The sequence below is a fragment of the Saccopteryx bilineata genome, chromosome X, assembly GCF_036850765.1.
Source record: "Saccopteryx bilineata isolate mSacBil1 chromosome X, mSacBil1_pri_phased_curated, whole genome shotgun sequence".
Taxonomy (NCBI): Eukaryota; Metazoa; Chordata; class Mammalia; order Chiroptera; family Emballonuridae; genus Saccopteryx; species Saccopteryx bilineata.
The window spans coordinates 69902366-69923129 of NC_089502.1; the positions used below are offsets into that span (position 1 = coordinate 69902366).

Genomic DNA, 20764 nt, shown 5'->3' on the forward strand with positions numbered 1-20764 from the left:
TCGTGTTCCCTGGATGGTCGGAGGGTGCAGAAGGGGCGCACGGCCAGGGACGGGGGCGCCCCAGTGTCTTCTGTCCTGCCCCCCATCCCCCTCTCCACCTGCAGGTCGGCAGGGGACCGAGGAAGTGAAAAGTCCGGAAGCGAATGCAGTTGCAAAATTGGGGATCGGGGTGGCAGCGGTCCCTGCAGACCAAGGCGGGGCCTTGAGGGCACAGGGAGGAGCGGGAAACCCCACGGAGGAAAGAAGACATTTATTTTTTAAGGGACGTTACAGTTTAGGAGAAGGGGGGGGGTAAGAAATCTTTTTGAAAAATTATCTCCACGGGCTTTCTGGGCGCGCTTTTACAAGGCTCTGGAGAGCAGGCTCGAGAAGGGGCCATTGGAAGCCTGGTTGGGGCTTCCCCCCACCTTGTTCTTGTTGGAAACAGGTGTTTCCTCGCTGTGTCTCGTGCCCTCGTGTCCTGCTCGGAGATATTCGATCAGAAAGAGCGTCAGTTGGGGTGGGAACTGGCGGCGGTCCGGGCAACAGGCAGCGTCGAGGAGAACTGGGAGCAGGTGCCCAGCCTGCCCCAGGCCCCAGGCCCCCGCGCCCCCACCCGGCACCTGAGCCGGGGCCCCTCGCCAGTCCTGGGGCTCGGCGTACTGCTCATCCACTGAACTGCGTTGTCGCTCGCAGTTTGCAGCCACCGCGGGCTCTGGTCGCCTTCTCCGGCCCCTACGGGAGAAACAACAGAGTAAGCATCCCCCGCCCCGCCTTCGCAGCGCCTCCTGCTGGGGAATCCCATGTCTCGCGGCGAGTTCGAACTCAGAGTCTCCATTAGAGGAGAAAACAGGTCCACCTCAGTTCAGTTAGTGCAATTTGAGGTCCCGGTGCTGGTCCACGTGCACCCCACGCTCTCACTCTCTTAATACCGCAGCAATTCTTGGTTCAGAACATCATTAGCTTGGTTGTAGTGTGTCTTCCTAGTTCAGCCCGAGCCTCCAGAGCCTACCAGTAGTAAGGAACACAGATGCAAATGGTTTTCCAACTGTAAGGGACACACAAATGCAAAAGATGGCATCTGTATTGTAGTATTTACAGATGAAATAGCAGGCGACCTGGGATTTGCTTTAAAATCATCCAGAGTGAGAAGGTGGGAGTGGAGGTATTGATGTGACAACATTGTTCATGTGTTACTAGTTGTTGAAGCTGGGTGATGGGTACATGGGTGTTGATTATATATTTCTTCTACTCTCTATATGAAAACACACACATGCATTTTTTTCATAATGAAAACTTTTAAAATGGGATGCCATATACAACAAAGAAATCCTTCCTTCCTTCTTTTTTCTTCCCTTCCAGAGTTTGTAGATTTAGTGAGCAGGTGGCGGAGGAGGGACAGAGGTTAAGATAAATAGGTAAATGACTAGAATACAGGGCAGTATAAGGTGGGCAGTGCTGTGTGAATTCAGAAAGCAGACAGAAGACTGAACTAGGGGTTTGGGGCTGGACTCTGTCTCACAGTGGCCTTTGTAATGGGAAGGATTTGACAAATTTGGGTGGGCCACTTCAGGAAGGGAAGATGGTAACCAAGCAAGTGGAACAATTTTAATTGGTAAAGACTAATTCTGGCCCTGGCCGGTTGGCTCAGCGGTACAGCGTCGGCCTGGCGTGCGGGGGACCTGGGTTCGATTCCCGGCCTGGGCACATAGGAGAAGCACCCATTTGCTTCTCCACCCCACCCCTTCCTCTCTGTCTCTCTCTTCCCCTCCCGCAGCCAAGGCTCCATTGGAGCAAAGATGGCCCGGGCGCTGGGGATGGCTCCTTGGCCTCTGCCCCAGGCGCTAGAGTGGCTCTGGTCCCGGCAGAGCGTCGCCCCCTGGTGGGCAGAGCCTCGCCCCTGGTGGGCGTGCCGGGTGGATCCCGGTCGGGCGCATGCAGGAGTCTGTCTGACTGTCTCTCCCCGTTTCCAGCTTCAGAAAAATCCAAAAAAAAAAAAAAAAAAAAAAAAAGCAAGTGGTGTAAAGTATTGAGATGCCTCTATGATAAGATAAATCATGAATTGATAATGGTGAAAGGCTGTTTCTCCACTAAGGTGACTAATGATTGTATTTTAAATAACGTTTTCATGAAGTGTCCCAGTGACAGAGCACTTCCACAGAAGTGTTTTAGTTTCCAGAACGTTGTGGAGTAGAAGGTGCCATTATTTATATTTTAGAGGTGAGTTTAAGTGACTAGCACAGAGTCATATCATTAATAAGGAGCAGAGTAGTAATTTGATCTCAGATCCACTGAGGGCAAAATACTCTAGATTTATAAATCCTGGGATTATAAAGACCCACATTTTTAGAATTGTGGGATTGTAGAATTCTTTGGTTTACAGAGAATCCTCAGCAGGACACCACCTCAACCCAGGGTTGTACTGTATATGTGGAATGAGAGAAAAAAGTACCAAAAAGAAGCAATACTCACTGCATTCAGGATGTCACTTGTAAAGTGTAGATAACTATACCCGTTCACAGTGGTATTGTGAGGAGAAAATAAAAGTCAGTGATGGAAAGTGTCCAGCATTCTGCATGGCACATGAAAGACACAATGCACCTCAATTCTGTCCACCTTTCCCGATACCTCACAGGACTAATGTGAAAAATAAAACAAGCTCTGTGAAAAGGACACAGAAAAACAAAATTCTTTAAGGAAAAGAATAGTTCTGATTCAGGCTATAGTGACCAGAAGCTGGGGGTAACCTGCTAAGATTTGTTCTTTGAGGAAGGAGAGACAGATGCTTATTAGCTGGTGTTCCCCTGATACAGCACACACCCAGGACGGGGGAAGGGATATCTGGAATTGTTGCTCTCTTTAGTTCTTCATTTTCCTGACAACTTATAACTGCTTTTGCCTTCCTAATTTATTTTCCCTGAGAAGGGGCAAGAGCAGCTGTACTGCTGAGCATATCCTGTGGGGAGCACGATGAACAGACATCACTTGCTCCTGGTTACTGCACACTTACTTTGGGTTAAGCATCGCCCTGTGTGCTTTGCATGCATGATCGCCATAAGCCTGATCACAGCTCTGAGAAGGCGTTTTATTCCTATTCTGTAGACAACAAAGCTAAGGCTGAAAGATATTCAATAAGTAGTAGAGAAGTGGAACTTATACACTGATTTTAAGCTAGGACCTGATTACAACACTACACAGCCTCAGTCTATTCAAAAAGAACTTGCATTGTTCCTTGGTCATATAGTCCTGCTTTCCCTCTTCTCCTGCTTTCCTTGTGGACAGCGATATAGTCCAGTGGGTGTGCCTCATCTCTGTTGGCAGACTGCCTGGTTCAAGTCCCAAGTTGAAGTCATTGCAGCCTCAGTTTCCTCTTCCATATGATACAGATGATGATGGTGATGGTAGTCATAACTTCCTGGGGTTGTTGCTGTGAAATTAAAAAAAAATACACAGCCTTACCAGGCGGTGGCACAGTGGATAGAGCGTCGGACTGGGACGCGGAGGACCCAGGTTCGAGACCCCGAGGTCGCCAGCTTGAGCACAGGCTTATATGGCTTGAGCAAAAAGCTCACTAGCTTGGTTGGACTCAAGGTCACTGGCTCAAGCAAGGGGTTACTCGGTCTGCTGAAGGCCTGCGGTCAAGGTACATATGAGAAAGCAATCAATGAACAACTAAGTTGTTGCAATGAAAAACTGATGATTGATGCTTCTCATCTCTCTCCGTCCCTCTCTATCCCTCTCTCTGACTCTCACTCTGTCCCTGAAAAAAAATACACAGAATGCACTTAACCTGTGCCTGGCACATATTAAGTGATCATTGTTCTTTTTTTTTATTTTTTATTTTTTTATTTTTAGAATGAGAGAGAGAGAGAGGGATAGATGGACGGGAAGGGAGAGACATGAGAAGCAACAACTCATAGTTGAGGTACCTCAGTTGTTCATTGATTGCTTTTCACACGTGCCTTGATAGGGGGGAGCCCCAGCTGAGCCAGGGACTCCTTACTCAAGTCAGCGACCCCATGCTAAAGCTGGTGAGCCCTTCACCTGACCAAGCGGTGGCACAGTGGATAGAGCGTCGGATTGGGATGCAAAGGACCCAGGTTCGAGACCCCGAGGTCGCCAGCTTGAGCGCGGGCTCATCTGGTTTGAGCAGAGCTCATCAGCTTGGACCCAAGGTTGCTGGCTCGAGCAAGGGGTTACTCGGTCTGCTGAAGGCCCACAGTCAAGGCACATATGAGAAAGCAATTGATGAACAACTAAGGTGTTGCAATGAAAAACTGATGATTGATGCTTCTCGTCTCTCTCCGTTCCTGTCTGTCTGTCCCTGTCTATCCCTCTCTCTGACTCTCTCTCTGTCTCTGTAAAAAAAAAAAAAAAAAAAAAAGCTGGTGAGCGCACTCAGGGTTTCTAACCTGGGTCCTTGGGATTCCAGGTAAACACTCTATCCACTGTGCCACTGCCTGGTCAGGCTTATCATTGTTCTTTTAAAAAAAAAAACTTAAAAAATTTATTGATTTTAGAGAGAGAGGAAGGGAAAGAGAGAGACAGGAGCATCGAACTGTTCCTGTATGTGCCCTGACCAGGGATCAAACTGGCAACCTCTGTAATTTTGGACAAAGCTCTAACTAACTGAGCTATCTGGCCTAGGTGTCATTGTTCTTTTTTTTTTTTTTTTTTGCATTTTTCTGAAGCTGGAAACAGAGAGAGACAGTCAGACAGACTCCCGCATGCGCCCGACCGGGATCCACCCCGCACGCCCACCATGGGGCGACGCTCTGCCCACCAGGGGGCGATGCTCTGCCCATCCTGGGCATCGCCATGTTGCAACCAGAGCCACTCTAGCGCCTGAGGCAGAGGCCACAGAGCCATCCCCAGCGCCCGGGCCATCTTTGCTCCAATGGAGCCTTGGCTGCGGGAGGGGAAGAGAGAGACAGAGAGGAAGGCGAGGCGGAGGGGTGGAGAAGCAAATGGGCGCTTCTCCTATGTGCCCTGGCCGGGAATCGAACCCGGGTCCTCTGCAGGCTAGGCCGACGCTCTACCGCTGAGCCAACCGGCCAGGGCCGGTGTCATTGTTCTTAATATTATTTACATCCTGCCTGGATCCAGTTGTATTTCCTGCCTGGGTTTTCTCAAACTCTGCTCATTCTTTTTTCCTAAGGGAGAAAGGAAGTAGATGGAGAACACTGTGCAAGGTAGCCCAGAGCAATCAGTTCTAATCCTGTGGTTCTTTCTGTGTGGTACTGGGTCAGTCTGGTTCTCTCTGGGCTTTCGAAGTTCTGTCTCAGAAACCAGATGACTCAACTGTCACCTCTGTGTGGGCAAGCAGGTAGTAAGGGAGCAGAGGCCAGAGAAAAGCAGGAAATCACTCATTTGTGTAATTCCATTTACTGAGCATCCTTAATACCAGGCACTACAATAGTCCTTCCTTATCTGGGGGGGATATATTCCAAGGCCCCCAGTTGGTGCCTGAAACCATGGATAGCACCAAACTCTAGATTTACTATACCCACACACCTTTAATAAATTTTAATTTGTAAATTAGGCAAGTGAGGGATTAACAACAATAGCTAACAATAAAGTAGAACAATAACGATATAAGTAAAATAAGGGTCACTTGAAAAAAAGCACTGCCATGTTGCAACAGTTGATCTGATAACCCAGCGGACTTCTAAGTGACTAATGGGTGGGCGGGGAGCGGATCCCCTGGACAGAGGGATGATTCACATCCCAGGCAGGACAGAATGGGACAGGGGGAGATTTCATCACGCTACTTAGAACAGCTTGCAATTGAAAACTTATGAATTGTTTATTTCTGAAAATTTTCATTTAATATTTTCAGACAAGTGTTGATTGCAGGAAACTAAAAGCAGAAAACAAAACTGTAGTTAGAGGAGAACTGCTGTATTTAATTGTCTTGCATTTAAATCACGTCACACCACCATGAAGTAGATGTTATTATTCTAGTTTTTAGTAGGTGGCAAAACTGAGGGCCAGGGAAGTTAAGTAACTTGCTCAAAGTCACACAGCTTGCATATGATGAGGCTGAAATTCAGACCAGGAGAGACTACGCTCTTAGTCACTACAAAAGTGTTCTACTACTACTCCAAAAAGTGTTGGGGCTTGTTCAAAGGAGAAAATATTATAACACAACCTAATCCTCTTCCAGAGAAGGAAAACCCAGGTTAAGGGAACAGTCTTTGCCCCCATACATGATTTGTAGCTAGAGTTTGAGAAAGCTGCAAAAGGTAAGACTACCTTCTGACCTCCCCACCCCCAACTCTGGGGTGCAGAGAGGAAAGGAAATCTCTTTGACTGGAATGAGCCCCCATCTTACCTGTCTGGTCAGTCTCCTCCAGTGACACAGAGCCACAAGTCTCCTTTGTCTCTGCTGTCATTCTCCTGTGGGCCTACCTGTAATGGGGGTGGGTAATGGACCATTTATTCTGGCTGTAACTTGCCATTAGTAGTCAGGTGATGACATTTTTGTCAAATGATCTGTTAGTTCTCTGAGGGGAACGGGACACCGTGGAATGTGGCTCTAACCCTGGCAGCCGGGTCACTTCTCAGCCCAGTGTTTGTGACCGTTAATGTGGGTCACTGGTGGCTCTGCATGTCTGAGGCTGGGTGTCGGGTAGAAGTGTGGGCAGAGATTACTATTGTGCTGGTTTCCCCAACACAAATGGGTGCTTATGTTTGTATTTGTGACAGTGTGCAGAAGAATTTGCATGTCTGTAACGGGCAAGTGCTGTGGGTTTAAGGTGTGAATAAGTGGAGATAAATATGTGAATCGACAGGTGGAGAATATACATGAGAGTTGTGAAACGGAGTTCATTTAAATCCAAAGTCTTTCTTTAAAAAAATAAAACAATAAAACAACTTGTGGTGTTAATTTAGTCCTACAGTCTGAGAGCAGATTCACCTCAGGAGATAAGGAAGCTGGTTTTGGGGGGTGGCTCTTCTGACGGCCAGTGTCCTTGCAGCCTGGCTGTGGGGGCCTTAGAGCAGTGGTTCTCAACCTTTCTAGTGCCGTGACCTCATGTTGCGGTGACCCCAAACCAAAAAATAATTTTGGTGGCTACTTCATAACTGTAATTTTGCTACAGTTATGATTCGGAATGTAAATACGTGATATGCATTATGTATTTTCCGATGGCTTTAGGCAACCCCGCCGGGGTCGCGACCCACAGGTTGAGAACCGCTGACTTAGAGCATCTTTCTTACATCAACAAAGGGAAAAAGCAGAGTCTCCGGATGGGCTGTTTGTTCCCTGGCTCTGGCCTCAGATGTGCAGGACCTCCTCCTTGCACTGCCCCTCCCCCTCCCGAAAGCTGTCCACTTCATCCTCTTTCTGTGAGGGGTTCATATTTATCATTTACACTGATTTCTGGGAAATACAGTATTATTCACTGTGTTTGAAGCTATAGAAAGGAACTAATGGTCCTGGCCTATTCTCTGAGCAGCTGGTGCCACAAGCTGCCCTAAGGATAGGTCGCATGATCCTTGACAAACAAACAAACAGAAACAATGCTACAGGGTAGATACACGGGGTGCAACAGAGTTAGTAAGCAAGTCTGGTTTTCAGTCAGCAGTCACCTGAACAAGTCACTAGAAATAAATATCTATCTGATGAGGTTGGATTGTGGTTCTTCCTAGCTCTCACTGTACTCAATGTCTGAGGTTTTGGTCAAATTATTTCTCATCCGTGGGCCTCAGTTTTCCTAACTGTGAAAATAGGAGGCTGCACTGGATGAATTTTCTCAAACTTTTATTTATTTTTTAACAGAAGTAACCTGAATGATCGAGGAGAGGGAAGATGAAATCCCAGCCCGGGTACAGGAGAAGGGTGGGTGTGGGTCGCGGAAGGCAGCCTACTGCGTGTTCCAGTGTCCTTAAAGTCTCATGGTTTATGCTAAAAATGTGTGCAAAGTTTGCATTCTTCTCTATGATACAGACATATTTCTTTTAACATAAAGATGTTTTAAATTTCTTATACTCGAGTAAAACTAACGCTGTAAGAAAGCATGCCACATTGATTCTGTGGTTTTGTGGACCCTCTTGGCACACTGCCACGGACCCCCCCCCCCAGAGGTATGCATACCCCAGTTTAAAAGTTTGGGAGCAAATGATTAAGATTCTTTTCCGCTCTAACACTCTGTGGTTCAACAACCTGGGGATACCTGTGGTGTCTTTGGTAGCTGCTCCCCAGGATGCTGGAATGTTTTTTTTTTTTCCCAGTGGCTGCATCTGAGCACTCCATTTTCTTTCTCTTTTTAAGAGTTTAAAGTGAAAGAGAGCTTATTAGTGAAGTGGTGAGATGGAGTGGGCCACTCGACAGACAGGGCAGCAAGAAAGCTCCATTTTCTAGCCGGTTACTCAAAAAGAATGGAAACCCCTGAATTTGTTTCTAGAACAAGCATCTCCGGTGTGTCTTTGCTGAGCCCCAACTACAGGCTCAGTTTTATGCAAAGTGCCCCAGGGGAGGTCAAGAAGGAAATCTGATGGCACTGACCTGGAGTCTAAACTACCTCACAGGAAGCAACAGGGCTTAAGAGTTTGATGAGTTAAGTAAATTGTGTGGTGTGGATTTTTAAGTCCTGCGGAAGGTTGAGAATCAGAACACCATTGTGCTTTCTGCAGGAGGTGATAGGAGAGAAAATAGGCAGAAATGAATACGTGCTCATTTTTTTAAAACCACTTTGAGGCATGATTAACATACAAAATGCTATACATACTTAATATATACAATTTGATATGCCTGGGGATAACATATATGCATGAAACCATCACCACAAAATATGCTACAAATATATTCATCACATGCAAAAGTTCTCTCTCATCCCCTTTTTAAAAATTATTATTGCTATTATTTTTTGTGGTTACATTTAACATATAATATCTACCCCCTCAGCAAAATATTAAGTATATACCATAGTATTATTAACCATACGTACTATGCTGTACAGTAGATCTCTAGAACTAATACATCTAGCATAATTAAGTGCTGATTTCTTCATATTTTCTACTGGAGACCAATTGGTAACATCTAAAATTGAAATATATGTATTTTAAAGTTCCAAAAGACTCCAATTGCCAGAGAGAACCGTGTTGAGTAGGGATTGAAAGGGTTGGAAAGGACACCCCCTTTCTCCTCAATGCTGAAATAATTTGAATACCTAGCAAAATATTAGGGCCTTAGATATGGAGTGAATAAGACAGAAACCCAATCATGGGAGCTGGGTTCAAGGCAGGTACCTGTACATAAGGGAAGGGATGATAGCCCAGTTACTGGAACTGGAATTGTGACATCAGAACAGGGCCAGACGCCACTTCCTTGAGCCTCAGCTGGTGAAGTATGGATGAAGATACCTTATATTTCTCCCTGATTCAGGACAGGATGAATCCCAGAATGCAGGTTTCATAGAAATTGGGGTGGGGAGAATCCATCATTGTGGGTTAAAGGCCTTAGACGCAGCATGAAGCTGGACAGGTCATCCAAGTGCCACCCAGACAAGCTCACAGAGCCGTACTACTGTCCCAGATTTCTATCGCAGCATCAGAGGCCTATGTCTCCTCGCCTCCACCCCCCACTCCTTGCCAGCACCTCAAAAAAAGGGCACAGAATTGTCCTTTCAGGGCATGGGCTTCACTGCCTCTTGACTGTCTGGACCTCCCCAAACCCAGACCTTTCTTGATTAGCATCTAAGGCCCACAGTGGAAGATGAGGTCACCGTGGTGTGAGATGAGATGACAGTATCATGACTTGGCTGGCCATAAAACAACCGCTTTTAAAGATATTTTGTAATCTCATAGTTTATCCAAGGGATTGCGCAATTCAAAGCAATGACCACAGAACTATTTGTAAAATTCTGACCTTCTCCTGAACTAAGTGTGGATTAGGGGATGGTTTGTGGTAGTGTGGGCAAAGGAAGAGTTGAGAGCTGGGGAAGCATCCAGAGGGAGACCCATACTCACAGTTTATCTTCACAGGACAGAGGTCTCCTCTTCTGCAAATATAAAAGGCTTTGTCTTTTCAAGTGCCTTGAAGATTTCCAAAACAGAGGGTAACCTACTGAGGCCAACCCAAAGACAAGCTTGAGAGAGAGGAAATCCCAGCAAGAACTGCTCAACATCCTAAAGTATAATGGGACAGCTGGCTGCTTGTGTGGGGTAGGATGACTAGCCCTCCATTAAGAGTTTGGGACTGAGCCATCGAGAGGCTGATAGTCTTGGAGTTATATACACACCATAACTGGTGGGTTTCAGGCTCTCTCTGAGTCCAAGTGAATTTATAGAAGGTGTGAAATATCATGTAAAGGTTTGATAAATACTGGAGTGTGCTAGACATGGAATCTGACAGATCTGATTTTGACTCCTACCTCTATCATTGGCTCTGTGACCTTAGGCAAGGCATTTAATCTTCTCCAATTCTGTCTCTTCTGCTGTAAATCGAAACTACCTCTTAGGTGACTGTGGGACTAAAATGTGAATACACACATATCTGTATCTATGTGTATCTATGTCTATCTTTAGCTATATATCTACATTTATATCTATATATCTCTATCTGAAGGTCTCACAGTGAATAACACAGTTCCATGGTGTTATGTATACCAGGGACCCTGTGTTTCACCATTAGTGGGTCTTTTGATTCTTTTTTTTTTTTTTTTTTTGCAAGAGAGAGAGATAGAGGGGCAGACAAGGACACTCAGGAAGAAAGAGAGGCGAGAAACATTAACTCATAGTTGCATCACATTAGTTTTTCATTGATTCCTTTCTCACATGTGCCTTGACTGGGGGCTCCACCTGAGCTAGTGACCCCTTGCTCAAGCCAGTGAACATGGGATCATGTCAATGATTCCACACTTAAGCCGGTGAGCCTGCGCTCAAGCTGGTGAGCTGTGTGACCTTAGGCAAGGCATTTAATCTTCTCCAATTCTGTCCAAGCCAGATGAGCCCATGCCCGTGCCAACGACCTCGGGGTTTCAAACCTGGGTCCTCAGCATCCCAGGTCAATGCTCTATCCACTGCACCACCACCTGGTCAGGCTTGATTCTTTTATATTTTCATGATTGCAAACTTTTTGAGAGGTGACTTAAAGTGACTTTGCAGATATGACTGTTTTGTGAATGCATGTTCCTTTCTTGTCTGACTTTTCTTTTCGAAGGATGAGAGGCAGCGTGGTATGGAGCAGTGAGAGTCAGACAAATGGTGTTTGGACCCCAGCTGTGTAACTTAAAGACCATAGAACCCTAGATGAATCATGTTAACTTTTCTGAGCTTTACTTCCTCAAAGTTTTTTTCTTTCTTTGAAATGAAAAGATATAGTGTGTGTTACGTGCTTGGTACTTAAATATGCACAGAAGTTTTTATTCTATTGATCGTTGTTCAGAGATTTTAGATTTTTAAATATGTGTAGGTTGGCTAAGGCTGTGAAAAGCTTATTAATACTCCATGATTTCAAGGATTTGAAATGTAGGTTTTTCAAGAAAATTTTTCTTGCGAGATTATGCCATAGAAAAGTTCTTCCTAATGCAGACCCAGAACCACAAATTATGCGTCTCCTCACCTGAAACCTTTGTTGCTCATGTGACAAAGACCGCTGTTTGCTAGTGAGTTCAGTGTCCTCCCTGCTGAAATTTTGTGGCTTTTGGGTTTTTTCAGAGCTTTGTGAAGATCCTGTTATTGGGACTCTTTTTTTTTACATTCTTAAGGAGCTGTGGCAAACTGACCAAAACTAATTTGGTCAGAACAACTATTAGGTTTTATGGGTGGTCACTGATATTTGGAGGAATTTGAGGGGGTTAGCCTCTTCCCCATGACCTTGCTACTATTTTGGAGTAAAAGCAAGTATCAGCCCAAAATCTGCTACACATATAAACATTTTTTAGCAAGCAGGCACAAACACAGCCATATAACCTGTTTTAGAAGGTCAGTGATATTTCAGATCTCTGTACTTTCTGGTTCTTTTTGCACAAAAAAAGTTCACCTGAGACAAATAGTGATAATATTCCAGCAACAGATGCAATTAACCATTTATTGGGGTCAGAGGACCAATAATGATCTGGAAATAGCAGCAGGTCTCAGCATCCTTTAGGAATCAGGTCAAGAGTACTATCCTTAAATAAAGACTGGTAGATTTTGTAATCCTGTTTAAGTTAAAACTAATTTCACCAATAAGAATCCATTTTACTAACCATTGTTTAAGTTAAATTCATGTTTTCTTCAATGAAAACTTATTTCTAACATTTATTTTGCTAATTAGCATAGCCTCTGGTGTTAAGAGGAAGTAATGACAACTGAAACTGGTCTCCATAGTAGTCATCTCTGGATTGTGGCTTTGGAGTGAGAGGTCCTGTTAGTGCCTACACATAGTGTGTGTAGACTAATTACACAGAATATCACACTGTCTCTGCTTTACGTTTTTTTTTAAAGTAAATTACAGACAACATAACACAGGGGTCGGGAACCTATGGCTTGCTAGCCAGATGTGGCTCTTTTGCATCTGGCTCACAGACAAATCTTTAATAAAAAAATAATAACATTGAAAATATAAAACATTCTTTTATTTATTTATTTATTTTATTTTTCTGAAGCTGGAAACGGGGAGAGACAGTCAGACAGACTCCCGTATGCGCCCAACCGGGATCCACACGGCATGCCCACCAGGGGCGATGCTCTGCCCACCAGGGGGCGATGCTCTGCCCCTCCGGGGCGTGGCTCTGCTGCGACCAGAGACACTCTAGCACCTGGGGCAGCAGCCAAGGAGCCATCCCCAGCGCCCGGGCCATCTTTGCTCCAATGGAGCCTTGGCTGTGGGAGGGGAAGAGAGAGACAGAGAGGAAGGGGGGGGTTGGAGAAGCAAATGGGCGCTTCTCCTATGTGCCTGGCCGGGAATCGAACCCGGGTCCCCCGCACGCCAGGCCGATGCTCTACCACTGAGCCAACCGGCCAGGGCCAAAACATTCTTATGTATTACACTCCATTCATTTCCTAACGCTAATGTTCATGGTTGCGGGTGGCTGGAGCCAATTACAGCTGTCCTCCGTGACAACACCAAATTTTTATTGGATAATGCCTAAGGTACACAGGTCATTGTATGGCTTTCATGGAATTACATTTTAAAATATGTGGCATTCATGGCTCTCTCAGCCAAAAAAGTTCCCGACCTCTGACATAACAGATACTTCATTGTGATGATCCTGGGATCAACAGAAGTTGAAGAAGCAGAAAGTCTAAGTTTTCAATATTAGTGAAAGATGAGAAGTATGAAATCACTGCCAACCAAGACGGCTGAAATATATCCTCCTAAAGATAACTTTACTCTAAAAATCAAGCAAGGGACTTTGGCTTTCCTGAGGCTCCATGGCTTCTGCCATAGTTTTTCTTCCTCCAAAGACATCTATTATTCAGTATGTGGACAGTTTCTGGAGCATTAAGCACTCAGTGGTTGGACTCTGCTAGGATTAATAATTTCTCACCTCTGAGGCTTCTCCTGTAGAGAGTGGGGTCTGATATGGGTGGAAATCTCAAATGCCAGATGTCTTGTGGTGACAACTGCTGGTGGCTGTTTGCTCGAGAACAGAGCTGAACCCTTTTCAACTAAAAGAGGGAGGATGTGTTTACATGCAGTTCAAGACTCTAGGAATGTCTCCAGGGTGGTAAGAATTGTGCTGAGGCCCATGCCCTCTGCTTCTGAAGTTCCTTTACTGTGCTGTCATGTCATCTCCAGGGCATCCTCTTCAGTGTTATTAAGCCACTGGCAGAACTCCTTGACTTAAGTGTGGGTGTAAGATAAAAATAAATGAACTATGGAAATATGAAACAACTAGGATGAACTTCAAGGGCATTATGTTGAGTGAAAATAGTCAGTCTCCAAAGATTGCATACTGTATGATTCCATTTCTATAACATTCTTTTTTTTTTTTTTTTTTTTTTTGTATTTTTCTGAAGCTGGAAACAGGGAGAGACAGTCAGACAGACTCCCGCATGCGCCCAACTGGGATCCACCCGGCATGCCCACCAGGGGCGACGCTCTGCCCACCAGGGGGCAATGCTCTGCCCCTCTGGGGCGTCGCTCTGCCGCGACCAGAGCCACTCTAGCGCCTGGGGCAGAGGCCAAGGAGCCATCCCCAGAGCCCGGGCCATCTTTGCTCCAATGGAGCCTCGGCGGCTGCGGGAGGGGAAGAGAGAGAGACAGAGAGGAAGGAGAGGGGGAGGTGTGGAGAAGCAAATGGGCGCTTCTCCTATGTGCCCTGGCCGGGAATCGAACCCGGGACTTCTGCACGCCGGGCCGACACTCTACCGCTGAGCCAACCGGCCAGGGCTCTATAACGTTCTTGAAATGACAAAATTATAAACTTGGAGAAGAGATTAGTGGTTGTCAGGTTTCAAGGGAAGAAGGGGGAGAGAGGCAGGTGTGGAGGATGAGGGCACCATGAGGGATCTGTGTGGAGTTGGGATTGTACAGCGTCTTGACTGGTGGTGGATACACGAACCCACACAGGTAATAAAATAGCACAGAATAAAATGTGTGCATATGCAAATAAATACAGCAGACCCTTGAACAATGTCTTTTCATTTAATGTCCTTTTGGTGCAGTGTTAATGAGATGCCTTAGGAACTTAACTCTTATTTATATCAAGTAGGCTATGGTAAAATTGGTTTTGTTATGCATTGTTTTGCTTAAAGTCACAGAACCTACCAATGACATCAGTGAGAACTTACTGTGCAAGTAAAAGTGGGGAAATCTGAAGAAGATGGGAGGATTGTATCAATGTCAATATCTTGGTTGTGATAGCATACTATAGTTTTGCAAGATGTTACTGTTGGGAGAATCTGGACAAAGTATACAAGAGAGCTCTGTATTATTTCTTACAACTACATGTGAATGTACAATGTTCTCAAAATATATCTATATATTTTTAGGTGAGAGGAGGAGAGATAGTGAGGCAGACTCCTGCATGTGCCCGACCGGGGTCTACCTGGCAATCTCATCTGGGGCAGATGCTTAAGTACCGAGCTATTTTTAGTACCTGGGGCTGATGCACTCCAACAGAACTATGCTCAGCACCCAGGCCCATGATCAAACCAATAAAGCCACTGGCCACAGGAGGGTAAGAAGGAGAGAAGGGAGAGGGGGGAGAAGCAGATGGCCGCTTCTTCTGTGTGCCCTGATCCTGAATCAAACCCAGGACATTCACATGTTGGGCCGACATTATCCATTGAGCTACCTACTGGCCAAGGCCAAAATAAGAATTTTAATAACAAAACGAGTGATTGTGGCCATGGTTGCATGACCCTGTGTTATACTTAAAAACATTGAATGGTACACTTTTAATGGGTGAATTGTATGGTATGTGAAATATATCTCAAAAAAGCTGTTTTAAAAATTGGGTGTAGGGATCTTCAGAGAAAATAAGGAATCCAAACCCATAAAGGATAACCATAATAATGGAGTCGTTATGTTGTTCGAGAGGACTACAAGCCCCTGCCTTCCCTGACCTTTCCTAGTTCCCCACCCTGAGCTCATCCTGTATAGGCTGCATCAGCTGCATCAGCCCATTGGTGACTGAGTGAGACGTAAGGAAGACCCAGGTACCTTGCAGCCCTCTTGTCACAGCCTTTTCCTATCCCCAACTGTGTGGTCTAGTTCATCTGCCTGGGTTTGACTCTCTTCTTGGACTTAAGATCCACTTGGTGGTGCCTTGGATTCCCTGCCTAGCCCTTGCCAAATTCCTCCCCCAGAGGCTAAATGTTTTTCCATGTCCTCCCCTGCCGGAGTCTGAGTTTAAGCGACTCAATGTGAATAGACTCAATGCTACCATCTGTCTGATCTGGAGGATTATTGCCTGCTACGTGCATTCTCTGCCTGTGGTGGTAGGGGGCTGCTGCTGGGCCTGCCTGCCCTCTGGGACCCTGCACCCTAACAAATCCCAGAGATCCACATGCCCCTTAGCCAGGGTACATTGTTCTGTTCCATTGCTTCCTCCCTTAGGACCCAGCCTAAGAAGTCAGGGGAGTGACTCCCAGCTCTCTTCTCACCTGGGACTAATGCCTTCTTCCTCCCCACTGATCCATAGTGCATGCCCCACTGCCAAATCCACTCAGGGACTGTGGAGTTCGTAATCCTGTTATCTTGCCCATACTACAAAAAGCACACCCAGGAACTATTGATACTAACTGAATCTGGTGGCCCTGGGTGGGATTCTGATGCTAAAAGCAATATAGGCAGAGGAGTGTAAAGCAGGTGCAGCTGCTTATCCCAGGCTTCCAATGGCACCTATCTTTCCAGACTGCCTGAGGGGCCTCAGTCAAGAATCTACAATGGTTTGACAAGACTAGTCCAGGGAAGAGACTCTTGTCTATGGTAACTCCGTCTTCAGTGGGAGCCTGATGCTCTGAATCCTGTCCCAGGTATCCTGCAACCACACCTCTAGGCTCCATCATTTCTGACGTGGGGCTGAGGTTTACACTATTTGGGCTTAAGGAGTAGTTTCTAAAAAGAAGAAATAAAATTAAGAAAGGAAACTTAGTTGAGCTCTTACCATGATAACTCATCACCCTCAAGCAAATGGTCAGGCTGAAGGGATGGTCCAGAGACATTCTTTTCCTGTCCCCAACTGTGTGGCCCAGTTCATTGGAGAACTAACAATGCCCTAAAGGGACAATAGGATTCAGTCCTTCTGTATTAGTAAGAGGAAAAAATCTTAAGACTTTGATTCACCATCTCCATTTACTTGCATCCATCACTTCTGCTGTTATCAGTATTTCTGCCTCCTCATAATTTGCTACTCACTCTCATTTTTTGTGGCCACAAAAAACAATAAATACACTTGTAAGGATTAGTCTGAAGTAAAGTAAATTGTCTCTGAGAGAGATTATTTTATGAGTAAAGCCTTTAAACTTTATTGTGTGGATGCTGAAATCTATTTTGACTTCCTGGAGGCCCATCCTCCCCCTTCTAACTGCTTTTTATGCTGCTTTGTTCCAGATATATGAGGTTGCCAGAGAAGTAACCTCTGAATGAGTGAGCTATTATTCAGTTGGGTTCTGAAGAGTGGTTCTCACTGTGCTTCAGCAGTTTCATGGTTGGCTTGGGCTCCCTTCTCCTCTGGGGCCAGTGAAGCCCATTGCTATAGGTCAAAAGTGGCGGTCATATTGTAGAGGGGTGGATATACACTTAGCCCTACTCTGTGTAGGTAGACTCTAGGGACATTGAGAAAAGACTTTTTGTTTTGGTGGTAAATGGGGGTTAGAAAATGTGATTTTTTTTCTTTAGAATATAATGAAACCGTTTGGAATAGGTATTCCTGCTAAATTATCTTTGCTCAGGTCCCCTGTAGAATGGCAGAGGGAACTAATGTCTGTGAAATATATAGATCAAGCAGCATATAGGCAGAACTGGCCGAGCAATTGCTTCACAACAGTTGAAGCCTAAGGCTCTAGAGCCTGGCCAGCACATCTGGGAAAGAAATAGGAGCAGGCCCAGGGGAGACTAATGAGTGTGTGCACACATGTGCACCCAAGACAGTGCAGAATAGGGGGAGAGGAGAGAAGAAAAAGGAACCAACCTGTACTATAACTTAGGGCCCCAAAGCATCTTGGAATGGTATTCATTCAGCCATCCTCTTTTCTCCCAAATATTTTTTTTACCAGCTTCTTTCCTTTCTCTTCTCCCCTACATCTTCCTATTCTTCTCTCTCCTTCCCTTTCCTCACTCCCCATCCTTCCCTCTCTCTAGGATAGGGAAGGGCAGCTGGACAGTTGGAGTGGCCTAATGCTGGGGCAGCATCTTTGAAAACAGGGGAAACTATCATTTCTTTGCCCTTCCCCTCTACAATTCAGGGATTTCTAATTCATCCATTCTGGCCCTGTTTGTGTCTCTAATCTTTTTGGATGGAGCACTTGGTTGGAGGCAGAGGACCTGGCTCCTGTTCCCAAGCTGTACTCTACACATTTGGTGTGATGTTGGGCAAGTTCCCGCCCTCTTTGGTTCTTAGTTTTTCTGTTAATAAGTATGATGAGTGGAAAAGAAAATCTTTGGAGCCCACAGTCAAAAGTGATGCCAATTAGAATACTTGTGCTCTTCCTAGCCCCTACTCTACCCCACTCCTTCCTACCCCTCATCCTCCCAGGAAGCAGTTTACTTAACTAAAAAGCCACACCAAAGGATATAGTCTGAGTAGAGAGAATGAGTTATTTTTTTCACTTTCTAGTATAAAAGATATAATCACAAAGAGTCCCCAAGCAAGAAGGGGACAGGATTAAGGTTCTGAAAGTGTAGGAATTTTGTGGATAAAGGCAAAAGTCATCCTCTGACCTTGCTCAGGCCCTCCCAGTCAAAGGTCCAGAATGAGGTGTTTAGATCACTGTTAAATAGCGACTTTGGCCTAGAAGCAGCCCACTGCCCAGGCAGTTGTTGAAGGTGAGAAAACTGTTGGTCTGAACAGGACATACTTGATTATACTGTTTGGGGATTTGTGAGCACAGTCTCTTTCTCGATGACTGAGCACCTAGCAACAGGGTTGTGGGTCTGCTTTAGTTTGTCCAACTATGATAAAAGAAAGAATGGGAGCCTCCATGAAGGCCTGCAGCTGCCTTCCAAGGAATTTCAGTGTATCTGGGAGCACAGAGGCTGAGTCATATTTTGGGAAGGATTGTGTTTTTATACCCGCAATGCAGGGTGTTGCCATATATTAATCATTATTATGGTTAAAAACAAATAAACTCATCCTGAAGTTATGACAAATCTGTGTCTTGGCTCTTTCCTGCCCCTGCATTGTCTTTCTTTTAGTGTTTGCCTTAGGGAACCAGAGTTTAACTCTGTATTGTCAGACTAGGCATCTATCTAATATCATTTTTAGGGAAGCACCCCCCAAAAAGCCTTCTACATCTATTTGCTAAGACCTTCAATTCCCTTCCACTAAAAGTTAAATACGCCTTAAATCTCATTAGTTCCTTCAATATGAATATTAATGGTCTTTTAAGGTTGTTTCCTGAGAGAAGGCAATTGGGTTAAAGGAGACCATGAGAGTCCTGAACATCTGCCCAGGGAAAGATTTTCTTCAAGGAAAGAGAAAGACAAAGAAAGGGAATGTGAGGGTATTATAGACAAATCACCAACCTGATGGGTTTTCCATGGACTGTTTGTAGACACAGGTCATGGCTACTGCTGCAGGGGATCTTTGACTGTGGAAGAAGCTATGGGAGAGGTAAAAGGAAGATTCACTGAAGTTTAATTAACCATTTTCCCAGCATGGGCCTCAGGAGCACCCTAGAGCAACAGACTGGCCTCCAAAAAGGAGATAGATGACTACCTACTCATGCATTTGGGCCATTTTTTGGCTGAGCCCCCAGTCATAGGGCAATTTCTGTGGGTCAGACCTTGGCTGCAGGGCCTCTGATACCACAGAGTTGAGAGGACTGAACCAGCTTGGGAACTGCTGGGCATTTGAGGGGAGAAGAGTGTGTGAGGATTTAGGCTTAGTGAAAGATGTGAATGTTAGGACAAAGTGTGCCCTTAGATGTAGCCCATGCTATCTGAATAGGCCCTCAACCTGTTTTTACCCAGTGACCCAAAATTACATTTTGCCTTTTTCCATACCCCATCCTATCTTAAACAAATTAAAAACAGGCTCAATTATGCCTTACTTGTCTTTCACCTGGGCTTAGATGGAAGCAGATAATATAGGATGAAGAGTCTCCAGTTACGGTCTTAACAACCATCTTTTTTGTCATATTTTCCACTGCTCTTCTGTATCTACCCTCATTTGGGTTGTAGCAAATATTGCACCTCCTCAGAGTTGGGTCCTTACTCCCCTAGTTAGATGCTCCTCCCACTTCCAGTCATACTGTTAGAAGCAAAACAGCACCAGAAGTTAACTGGCCAAATTGGACCTTAGTTTAGCAACCTTGGTTCTTGAGTTCGGCTGGGAAAGAATTCAGAGCCAAGAACTCAAATTATAAGAGAAAGGTTTATTTAGAAAGTCACAGGTAGAATAAGTGATCCAGCTGGGCTGTGTGAGCTCAGAAAACAAGCCATAGAAACAAAAGAAGGGCCCTTGGAGCTTAGAAAGAAAACAAGGGTATATGTTCCTGGGGGAAAAGAGCCCTTTGTTTTAAGGGGTTTTATCTTGAGGTCACAGGGGAGGATCTCAACAGAATAGTCATCAGATTTCCAGGTGTGTCCCCTCAGGGTTGTGGTCTCCACTGATTGTTTAGAGCCAAGGCAGGGAGTCATTAGTTATTGCAGCTGGTCTATCGTTCCCACTCTGCTTATGTCTGCATAACTGCCTACTGTATCAATATCATTCTTGTCTTTATAGCACCACACACTATCTTAAATATCTTTTTGGTTATTTGGTTGTTTTTTGTCCCTCCCCATGCCACTGACCCCTGTATGCTCCATGAGAGGAGGAGCTGATTGTGTTTGGTTCCCTATTATATCCTCAGAATCTGATAGAACAGGGTAGGCTTCTTCTCTGTCTCTCAAATATAGCCTTCATGTCCTCACTTTGTACTTTTTAAAATATTTTCCTCCCTGGAATGTCTCTCCCTTGTCCACCCAATCTTTCTTGTCCTGTAATGCTGTGCTCAAGTCCTGCCTCCTCCAGCAAGGCCTCTTGGATCACCTCAGCCCACAAAGAGCTTTTCCTTCTCTGACTGCTATAACCTCAACTGTCTTTGCTGTGTATTTTGCTCATTCTTTCTTTATTGTCATGTATTTCTTCCCAGATTGTTTCCTTTGCATTAGTCTTACCTCCCTCAGTAGATTATATTATATCCA

General features: G+C 45.2%; 1 protein-coding gene across 1 annotated transcript in view; it reads right to left on the reverse strand.

Moving 5' to 3' along the window:
• The window catches only part of ATP7A (ATPase copper transporting alpha), a 554573-nt gene that overhangs the window by 470534 nt on the left and 63275 nt on the right, over positions 1-20764 (reverse strand). The window lies entirely within an intron of this gene.